Source organism: Equus caballus, chromosome 7 (genome assembly GCF_041296265.1).
Source record: "Equus caballus isolate H_3958 breed thoroughbred chromosome 7, TB-T2T, whole genome shotgun sequence".
NCBI lineage: Eukaryota > Metazoa > Chordata > Mammalia > Perissodactyla > Equidae > Equus > Equus caballus.
The window spans coordinates 13,399,389-13,409,774 of NC_091690.1; the positions used below are offsets into that span (position 1 = coordinate 13,399,389).

Below are 10,386 nucleotides of genomic sequence, written 5' to 3' on the forward strand. Positions count from 1 at the left end.
TAAGTACTTCATAGTGATTCAGCTAAAATTGCAAAGTCATTGTATTGCAGTGGTTCACAAATTGGGCTGCACATAGGAATCACGCAGGCAGCTTTTAAAAAAAATACTGATGTCTGCGTCCCAACCGCAGACATTCTGATTTAATTGTTTGAGATACAACCTGGGCCTTGACACTTTTAAAAGGCTCCCCGTAGGTGATTCCAATGTGCTCCATTAGGTGGATGAGGGTGAGGGAAGAAAAGAGGGGAGCCAGGGTGTGGTACAGGAGAGCTAAATTCTAATTTGTATAATAGGAATTCTTATTATCCAATATAAAAGTTTAAGTATAGACAGAATCCATTCCTACTCTTGTACAGCTCAGCTTCACTCACTTCATCCAGATCCCAGCTCTATCGGATCCTGCATTTACTGAAAATTTTGATATTTTGCTTACCATGGATTTTTTTTGCATAATTTTGATTTTTAAAATATTTCATTAAATGTTATTTATTTTGATTACTGAGTTTTGGGCCATCCTCATAAATATTGTACCTGATGTGAGTGCCTCACTTCCTTTACCCTAATTCCAGTCCATCCATGTCGGCCACAGGCAAGCTGATTTTAGATCAAGCACTCATTTGATAGAGGAGGAAACTGAGGCACAGAGATGTGAAGTGGTTTACAAAGATCACTGCCGGCCAGTGGCAGAACCGATACCAGAGCAGAGATAAAAATTCCTGGCTCAGCTTTCTTTCTGCCTCAGTAAACTTTCTTCATTAACTAGTGACACCACATCAAAAAACTTCTCTATCCTCCCACACTGCCAATTTGACCTCCTAAATATGTCTCCTTAATTCATATTTCTGTAGTTCCTTTGCTGGAGGTAAGGGCCATTTTAAAACATTGGAAATCCTGGGCATTCTGACCTTCAGGTTTCCATCCCACACCATGTGAAACACATAAAAATGTACCCACAACTCCACAAAATAATATTTCTTTTCATGTACAAAGGGCTTTTTATAATTTGTTTTGAAATTATTTGGCTTGGAGTTGGTTGGCTACAATTTCCTAGCAATAATTTTGCATTCTTTGCAACTCTTGCAAAGTGAAAAAACCCACCCCATTAATTCTTTTTGAAAGCAAAGTAATTTTTGTCACTGTTACATTACATAAGTAATTAAATGGACACAATGCGCATTTTGTGGAAATTTTAATTGAGCAGATCAATTTTTATTTTTGCAGTTTTTCATATTTTAGAGAGCATCCTTTTCTGTCCAATTCTCAATCTTTTTCATTGGTCTTGGAACAGGTCATAGATCCTCAGCATTGTTCTTATAGTATCAAAGAGATTGAGTCATCCTGTGGATCATTGCAATTACCTTCTCCTGATCTCTGTCTTAGGGACTTTCCATCCATCTCCCAACCTAGTTAGAGTAATTATGTACCTCTTTTGTTTCAAATTCCTTAATGACACACCACAGAAGTAATTTCCTTAAGTATCTAGCTTCTGCTGCCTCTTCATGGTCAGCACTTCCTCTTCCTTGTGGCACTCTCACCTAAATGACATAATTCTGTTAAAATGCCAAGCTTTATCTTGCCTGCTTGTCCATGTATGTGCAGTTTCTGATGCTTGGGGTTGTATTCCCTCCCCATTTATTGTGTCTCCTCACTCCAATTTCATTTATAGAACAGATCATTTTTCTTACTTTTAAAATTGAGTTTCCTTAGCATAATTTCTGTAATTGTATTTACGTTATCATATTGCTGTTTTTATTTGTTGGCATGTCTGTCTTATCTAATATTGCCAGCAAAGCGAGAATTACATCATATCCATTTCACATCCCCAGCTCCTAGCAAAATGCTTGGCCTGTAGTAAGTCAGCAATAAATTTGGCTGCATGAATGTCTGGAATGACAAAGCACAGCTGATATTGTAGCTCTCAGATCGATTGTAGTAACTGGCTATTCTTCCGTCAGAAACACACCCCAATTGCGTTGCAATGGAAACAAAAATGGAACCTGGACTAAAATCCCTGGGTCTAGTCTCTGTTTTGTCATTTTGTAGTTAAGTGACTCTAGGAAACTTATATGACATTCCAAACCTTAGTTTTCCCACCATTTCTATAAAATTAAGATATTGTCACCCCTGCCTATTTCACAGAAGTGAAAAGAAAATCAAATGATTCTTTGTGTAAATGTACTTGATAACCTCTCCCGGGCTCCACAAATCTAAGGCCCTATACTGACTAACTTGGTTCTGCGGTATCTCAGTGATGACCGCAGAGGAGGGCTCACTCAGGCCTCTCAGCACAGCGTGCTTGCCTCTCTCCCTCGGCAGTAAGGATAGCCCTCCTGTATGTGAGGCTCTGAGGAACAGGGCACAGAAAACCCCAAACCCTTAAAGCACATCACTAATTGTGGACTAATTAGGACCTGACCAGAGGAGTAACACCTCAGGGGAAACAAATCCTCCTTCCCTAGATCATAAATTTGTAACCTGCAATAGGAGATTAAAAATAAAGTTTCCAGTTTGAAAAGAGATTCAGTCATGCTTAAAGAGAAAAAAAGTACAAAAACAATCATTGGGAGGATGCTTAACTAGTGGAAACCACACTGCCCATAAAGTGTGGAGACCTGTGTGACCTTGCTCCCCAGCCCCTGCCCTCAGACTTCAAGACCCTCACAGCTGTAAAGTGAGGTTGGCTTCGGTAAGCCCCTGGTTCCCTCCAACTTGGCACTCCTCCGATCCCCAGTGGCCTGGGCTATCACAGTCCTGCCCAGCATTGCCTAAGTGTTCCCAGGAACTGGCAGAGCATGAAGCAGTTTCATGCTCAGTTGAGAAATATAAAGATGGGTCCGTTAATTGTGGCCAGAAAAACACATCACTTCTAACACAGAAAGAAGACAGAGAGTGAGGAATCAAACCAGAGCAGTGAGTCTGAATCACCAAACCGAAAACTATTTTCCTCTTAGAGGTTAGAAGCATGCAGTTTGGGAAGAGTTATATAAGGGTTTACCACTCCCTCACTCTCTGGCTTTTGCTCTGGTATGACTGCCTCTCCCAGACCACCTGGAAATTGAATGAAAAGAGCTCTAACTTGTATTTGAGGCTCTGTCGCCAAATCCTCCCATAACCCTAGGTAAGTCACTGACCCCACCAAGGCCTCCATGTCTTCAATTGTAAAATATTTGAGTTGAACAATGAATATATTTGTTAACAAATTAGATGAAAAGCAGGGGACAGAAATCATTAGCAACAGCAGTAAAGTATACCATTGATCATGTCAACAGAATATAATTTTTATTCACTCATTGAACAAACATTTATTTATTGTGCTAGGCATTATTCTAGATGCTATGGATATGGAAGTAAAAAAAAACAAAACAAAAAAAACAGGCAGATATCCCTGCCTTCTTGGAGCTTAAATTCCTTTCAGGATGACAGTAAATAAACAAATAAATGAAACATGTAGCATGATGGATGGTGATGAGAATTACAGAGAAAAAGGGCAGGGAAGAGACCTAGAGAGTCCAGGATGCAGGTGGAAGTGGAGTGGGGTACTGCAAAGCCCTGAAGGAGGAGAAGGAATGAGCCAGGGCTGTCAGAGAGGGGAGCCTTCCAGGAGAGAGAACAACAAACACCAACGAGGCCAGCACCATGCGAACACTACTGTGGCTAGAGCCATGGGCTAGGCAGAGAGTAGCAGAAAATGAGGTCAGAGGCTTAACAGAGGACGGATTGTATAGAACTTTGTAGGACTTTGGTTTTCACTCAGGGTGAGAGAGGAGGAACTGGAGGATTTTCAGCAGAGGAATAACTCAGCCAACTTAGTTTCAAAAAGGATACTCTGGTGAAGTGTGGAGAACAGACTATTGTGAACAAATACTAAAGCAAAGAGATCTGTTAAGAGGCTAGTACAATGAGGTAGGATGATGGTGGCTGGGATCAGGATGATAGCAGTGCAGCAGGAGAGAACAGTCAGATTCTGTGTATTTAAAAGAGCTAACAGGGTTTGCTAATGGATTAGATGCAGAGTCTGAGAGAAAAAGAGAAGTCAAGAACAGCTTTAAGTGTTTTAGGCCTGAATAACTGGAAGGATGAAGTTGGCATTTATTGAAATGGGAAAGCAGAAAACTGAAAGCAGAAAGAGGAGGTATGAAGAGGAAGTTTAGGGGTTTATTAAGTTTGAGATGTTAGACATACAAATAGAGATGTTGAAAAGGCAGTTGTATAATACAATCTTGGAGTTCAAAAAGGAGGACGTCAGACCTAGAAATATACATTTGGGAGTCTTCAGTTATAGATGGTGTTTAGAGTGATGAGGCTGGAGGAGATTACTAAGGGGGGAAAGGAGATAGAGAAGAGTTCCGAGGATTGGGATGTGGAGCATTCAAATGTTTAGTGGTCAGCAAGATAAGGAGGAACCAGCAAAGGAACCTGAGTGGGAGAGATGGATGAGGTAGGAGAAGCACCAGGAGAGTATAATATCCAGGAAGTCAAGTGAAAAAACAAAGTCTTTCAAGGAAAGGGATTAGTTAACTGGGTCAAATACTGTTGATAGGCCAAGTAAGATGAAGTGACCATTGGATTTAGTGATGTGGAGGTCATTACTAACTTAGACAAGAGCTGTTTCCATGATAACCTGATTGAAGTGACTTCAAGAGGGAATTGGAGGAGAACAATTGGACACAGTTGGTATAGATCAAAATTAAAGGAATTTTGCTATATAACAGAGCAGAGAATTGGAGCAGTAGCTGGAGAGGAAATGGTCAAGTGAGGGTTTTATTTTTAAGGTGGGAGACTATACAGCATGTTTGCCCTCTGATAGGAATAATTAAGAAGGAGTTGGAAGGGAAAAGAAAGAAAGATTGAGAGAGACAAACAGACAGACAGAAAGAGAGAGAGACAGGAGAGAAAGAAAGGAAGAAAGGAAGGAAAAAAGAAAGAAGGAAAGAAAGGCTAGGACAGGAAGAAGAAGGAGAGTGGGAGAAGGAGAAGATGCAGAGGGAGACGGGGCTGGCCCCGTGGCCGAGTGGTTGGGTTCGCGCTCTCCGCTGCAGGCTGCCCAGTGTTTCGTTGGTTCGGGTCCTGGGCGCGGACATGGCACTGCTCATCGGACCACGCTGGGGCAGCGTCCCACGTGCCACAGCTGGAGGAACCCACAACGAAGAATATGCAACTATGTGCCGGGGGGCTTTGGGGAGAAAAAGGAAATAATAAAATCTTAAAAAAAAAAAAAAAAAAAAAACTCTTAAAAAAAAATTAATGATGCACTGAAAAAGAAAACAAGAAAGAAGTTGCAAATACCTAAAATCAGAAATGAAAGTGGGGACATTACTAGCACTTATCAGAAATAAAAAGGATTATAAGAAAATACTATGAACAATTGTAAATCAACAAATTATATAACCTAGATGAAATGGACAAATTCCTAGAAACATGCAAATTAAATAAACTAATTCAAGAAGAAATAGAAAATCTTAACAGACTTATAACTGGTAAAGAGATTGAGTCAGTAATCAAAGACCTCCTAACAAAGGAAAGTCCAGGACCAGACAGCTTCACTGGGGAATTCTAACAAACGTTTAAAGAATAATTAATACCAATCCTTCTCAAACTCTTTGAAAAAGTACAAGAGGAAGAAACACTTCCAAACTCATTCTCTGGAGCCAGCATTACCCTGGTGCCAAAGTCAGATAAAGACATCACAAGAAAAGAAAATTACAGATCAATATCTCTTATGAATATAGAAGCAAAGATCCTCAACAAAATAGTAGGAAACTGAATCCAACAGCATGTTAAGAGGATTATACACCATGGCCAAGTGAAATTTATCCCGGGAATGCAAAGGTGGTTCAATTTAAGAAAATTAATCAATGTCATCACCTTAATAGAATGAAGGGGGAAAAAAACACATAATCATCTCAATTGACACAGAAAAGACATTTAATGAAATCCAACACCCTTTCATGACAAAAATTCTCATAAAACTAGGACTAGAAGGGAACTAGGAATAGCATAGAACTTCAACATGATAAAGGGCATTTATGTAGGAGGGCTAGCGAGGGAGCGAGCAGGCAGCGGGCGGGCGGCCGGCACGGAGGGAGGGAGCGAGACAGCATTGAGTGAGCCAGCGAGGGCGGCCGCGTCCCGAGAGCAGCTGAGATTCCTCCCGTCCCTCTGACCCTGTCCCCAGAGCCCACAGCGCCTCCGGTCTCCATCGGAACGGACACGGCCCGGCCGGCCATGGCCTCGTTGCTGAAGGTGGATCAGGAAGTGAAGCTCAAGGTTGATTCTTTCAGGGAGCGGATCGCAAGTGAGGCAGAAGACTTGGTGGCAAATTTTTTCCCAAAGAAGTTGTTAGAACTTGATAGTTTTTTGAAGGAACCAATCCTAAACATCCATGACCTAACTCAGATCCACTCAGACATGAATCTCCCAGTCCCTGACCCCATTCTTCTCACCAATAGCCACGATGGACTGGACGGTCCCACTTACAAGAAGCGAAGGTTGGATGAATGTGAAGAGGCCTTCCAAGGAATCAAGGTGTTTGTGATGCCCAATGGGATGCTTAAAAGCAACCAGCAGCTCGTACACATTATTGAGAAAGTGAAACCTGAGATTCGGCTGCTGATCAAGAAATGCAACACGGTCAAAATGTGGGTACAGCTTCTGATTCCTAGGATAGAAGATGGGAACAACTTTGGGGTGTCCATTCAGGAGGAGACAGTTGCAGAACTAAGAACCGTTGAGAGTGAAGCTGCATCTTATCTGGACCAGATTTCTAGATATTATATTACAAGAGCCAAATTGGTTTCTAAAATAGCTAAATATCCCCATGTGGAGGACTATCGCCGCACCGTGACAGAGATTGATGAGAAAGAATATATCAGCCTTCGACTCATCATATCCGAGCTAAGGAATCAATATGTCGCTCTACATGACATGATCCTGAAAAATATCGAGAAGATCAAACGGCCCCGGAGCAGCAATGCCGAGACACTGTACTGAGGCCAGGGCCAGGGCCAGGGGACTCTGTGAGTCTGGCTCAAGACCGACGTTGCCTTGGTTTGTTACATGACTATTGTGATGGGGAAACTGGCTGGAAATAGTAATCACACCTCTCTCTGTTTTTAGTTAGAGTCTAATGAAACTCTCATGTAGTTCTGTGACGTGTTTACCTCTTTTTTCAGGCCTCAGGAACTCTTCTATTTCTTTTCCTAATAACCCACACCCGACCTGTCCTAATTTCTGGAGAACTCCAGGTTTGTGTGCACAGGATGTTAGCACAAGAATACTTGTATTCTCTCCCCCACCACCCTCACCCTGTGTCTTGGGCTTTGTGTTTTCTTCCTTTTGAAGATTAGTTGGTTAGAAGCTGAGGGAACTGGAAGGAAAATGCTAGGTGTTTTTTAGGAACTGGGATTGGAGGTACCAGCTCCTCTCTTCCTGACATAAAGTTAGTGTCTCTTTCCGCTATGGGATGTTGGATCCTCCTTGCCACAGTTGCCCTGGTGATGATTTAGGATTTCCCATCTGCACACATCCCACCTTGAACCTGATCATGACAAGAAACATCTTAGACCTTCAGCCAAGTCCCTAGCTTCTTTAGATGTTTTTACAACTAGGATTTTCACATACATATATGTGCGTGATATACACACACATACAGACTCACACGAACACGCCTTCCTACTTCTTTGCCTGACCCCCGCCTCCCCTCACGAATCCTGTCTCATACACACCATTCAGAGGGTGATAGTTGTCTTAGTCTTCAACCACTGGGCCCCCGCCGTCTCCTGATATTCCAGCCTCTTGGTGTCCAGAGGTTGGTGAGTTGGAGGAGAACCGAGAGATGAGAAGCAGAGGGATTGGGGAAGGCCCCATCCTCTGTGATTCAAGTCTCTTTGGGCGTTATTGCAAAGGCCAGTCCTCTGACTCCTGGTTGCCTCTTCCCAGGCCAGTTGTAAATTGGGATGGGCGTGTGTGCAGCTGTGAGGGCCAGATGCTGCTTTTCCTGTTGGGCTTTCCCTTTGGGAAAAATATTTCTCTTATTTATAGTATTGTGCTCCCAGGGAAGGCAGTCTCTTGTGTGTATACATGTGTGTATGCACACACATGCATGTACACATTTTGTGTATGTGGAAAGCTGCTGGGCAAGTCAAACCATAGAAGAGTTGCCTCATATCTCTTGAATCTTCCAGAGATGTCACTTGTGAAAGCTTTTGTGTTAATCCTCATCAACCCCCACTTTTTTATTCTACCGCTACTGAAGAGTTGATATCTACAGTCAGCCTGCCGGTGACTCTCAGTGTCTGTTTCTGACTTTTATTCTTCCCCTGTCTCTGTCTTCCAACCCCCAATCATATTTCCACCTGGATGCATCATTTTGACTCCCAATATTCTATAGAGAAGGAGTGAGGATGCTGTCTTCCCATGAATAGTACTCAGTAACAAACCAATTGCATTTTAGTTGGGGAGTGCCCCCCCTACCCATCCTCCAGATCCCTTCCAGCTAAAACCCTTCCCTCCTCCTGCCACATGTTTCTCAGTTTCCCTTTTTGTTTGTTGGATTGTTCCCACTGCCCCTTCTTCTCACCCTACCACCCTTGGATCGTAATGTAAAATTCTTTTACCATGTCAAGAAATTATTAAAAATACAGGTACTTTGACCTCTTTCTAAAGCCGCAAAAAAAAAAAAGGGCATTTATGAAAAACCCATAGCTAACATCATACTCAATGGTGAATGACTGAAAGCTTTCTCCCTCTAAGGTCAGGAACAAAACAAGGACGCCCACTTTCATCACTGCTATTCAACATTGCACTGGAAATTGTAGCCAGTGCAAGAGAGGAAGAGACGAAATTTACTCTATCTACAGATAACATGATCCCATATATAGAAAATCCAAACGAATCCACAAGAAAGCTTCTAGAGCTAAGGAACAAAATAGCAGAGTTTCAGAATACAAGATCAACACACAAAAATCAGTTGTGTTTCTATATACCAGGAATGAAGAACCTACAAAGGAATTAAAAAAGTAATTCCATTTACAATCATATCTAAAACAATAAAATACTTGGGAATAAATTTAACCAAGGAAATAAAAGAGTTATGCACTGAAAATTATAAAAGATTGCTGAAAAAAATTAAAGATCTAAATAAATAAAAAAAATCCTGTGTTCCTGGATATAAAATAATATTGATAAAATGCCAATACTACTCAAAGTGGTCTACAGATTCAGTGCAATTTCTATCACAATTCTAACAGCAGGGGTAGGCCTGGTGGTACAGTGGTTAAGTGCTCACGTTCCGCTTTGGTGGCCTGGGGTTCACCGGTTCGGAACCCCGGGTGTGGAGACGGCACTGCGTGGCAAGCCATACTGTGGTAGGCATCCCACATATAAAGTAGAGGAAGATGGGCACGGATGTTAGCTCAGGGCCAGTCTTCCTCAGAAAAAAGAGGAGGATTGGCGGATGTTAGCTCAGGGGTAATCTTCCTCGGGGAAAAAAAATTGGAAAAAAAAAATTCTAACAGCCTATTTTGTAGAAATGGAAAAGCCAATCCTTAAATTCACAGGGGATTGCAAAGAATCCCAAACAGCCGAAACAATCTTGAAAAAGAACAAAGTTGGATACTCAAACTTCCCAATTTTAAGACTTGTTGCAAAGCCACAGTAACCAAAACAGTGTGGTTCTGGCATAAGGATAGACATATACCAGTGGAATAGAGTTGAGAATCCATACATAACCCCATTCATCTATAGTCAATTGATTTTTGACAAGGGTGTCAAATCTGTCCAACGGGGAAAGAACAGTCTCTTTAACAGATGGTGCTAGAACAACTGGGTTTCCACATGTGAAAGAATGAAGTTGGATCCCTACTCCACATCATATACAAAAGTTAACTCAGATGGATCAATGACCTAAAAAATCATAAAAATCTTAGAAGAAAACATAGGGGTAAATCTTCATGACCTCAGATTCAGCAATGGAGTCTTAGATATGACACCAAAAGCAGGAGCAATAAAAGAAAAATAGATAAATTGAACTCCATCAAAATTAAAACTTTTGTGCATCAAGGGCATTATGAAAGTAAAAAGACACCTCCAGAACAGGATAAAATATTTACAAATTAATATATCTGATAAGAGTTTCATATCTCAAATACGTAAACAACTATATAACTCAACAACAAAAAGACAATTTAGTTTAAAAATGGGCATCAGACTTGAGTAGACGTTTATTCAAAGAAGATACCCAAGTGGGAAATCACATGAAGAGATGCTCAACATCATTAGTCATTAGGGAAACGCAATCAAAACCACAATGAGATAGCCACTAAGATGACTGTAACCAATAAAACAAAAATAATAAGTGTTAGTGAGGATATGGAAAAGTTGGAACCC

General features: G+C 41.4%; 1 pseudogene; it reads left to right on the plus strand.

Moving 5' to 3' along the window:
- The first annotated feature begins 6,048 nt into the window (after positions 1-6,048).
- Positions 6,049-8,639, plus strand: LOC100061423 (proteasome activator complex subunit 3 pseudogene; annotated as a pseudogene).
- The last annotated feature ends 1,747 nt before the right edge of the window (positions 8,640-10,386 follow it).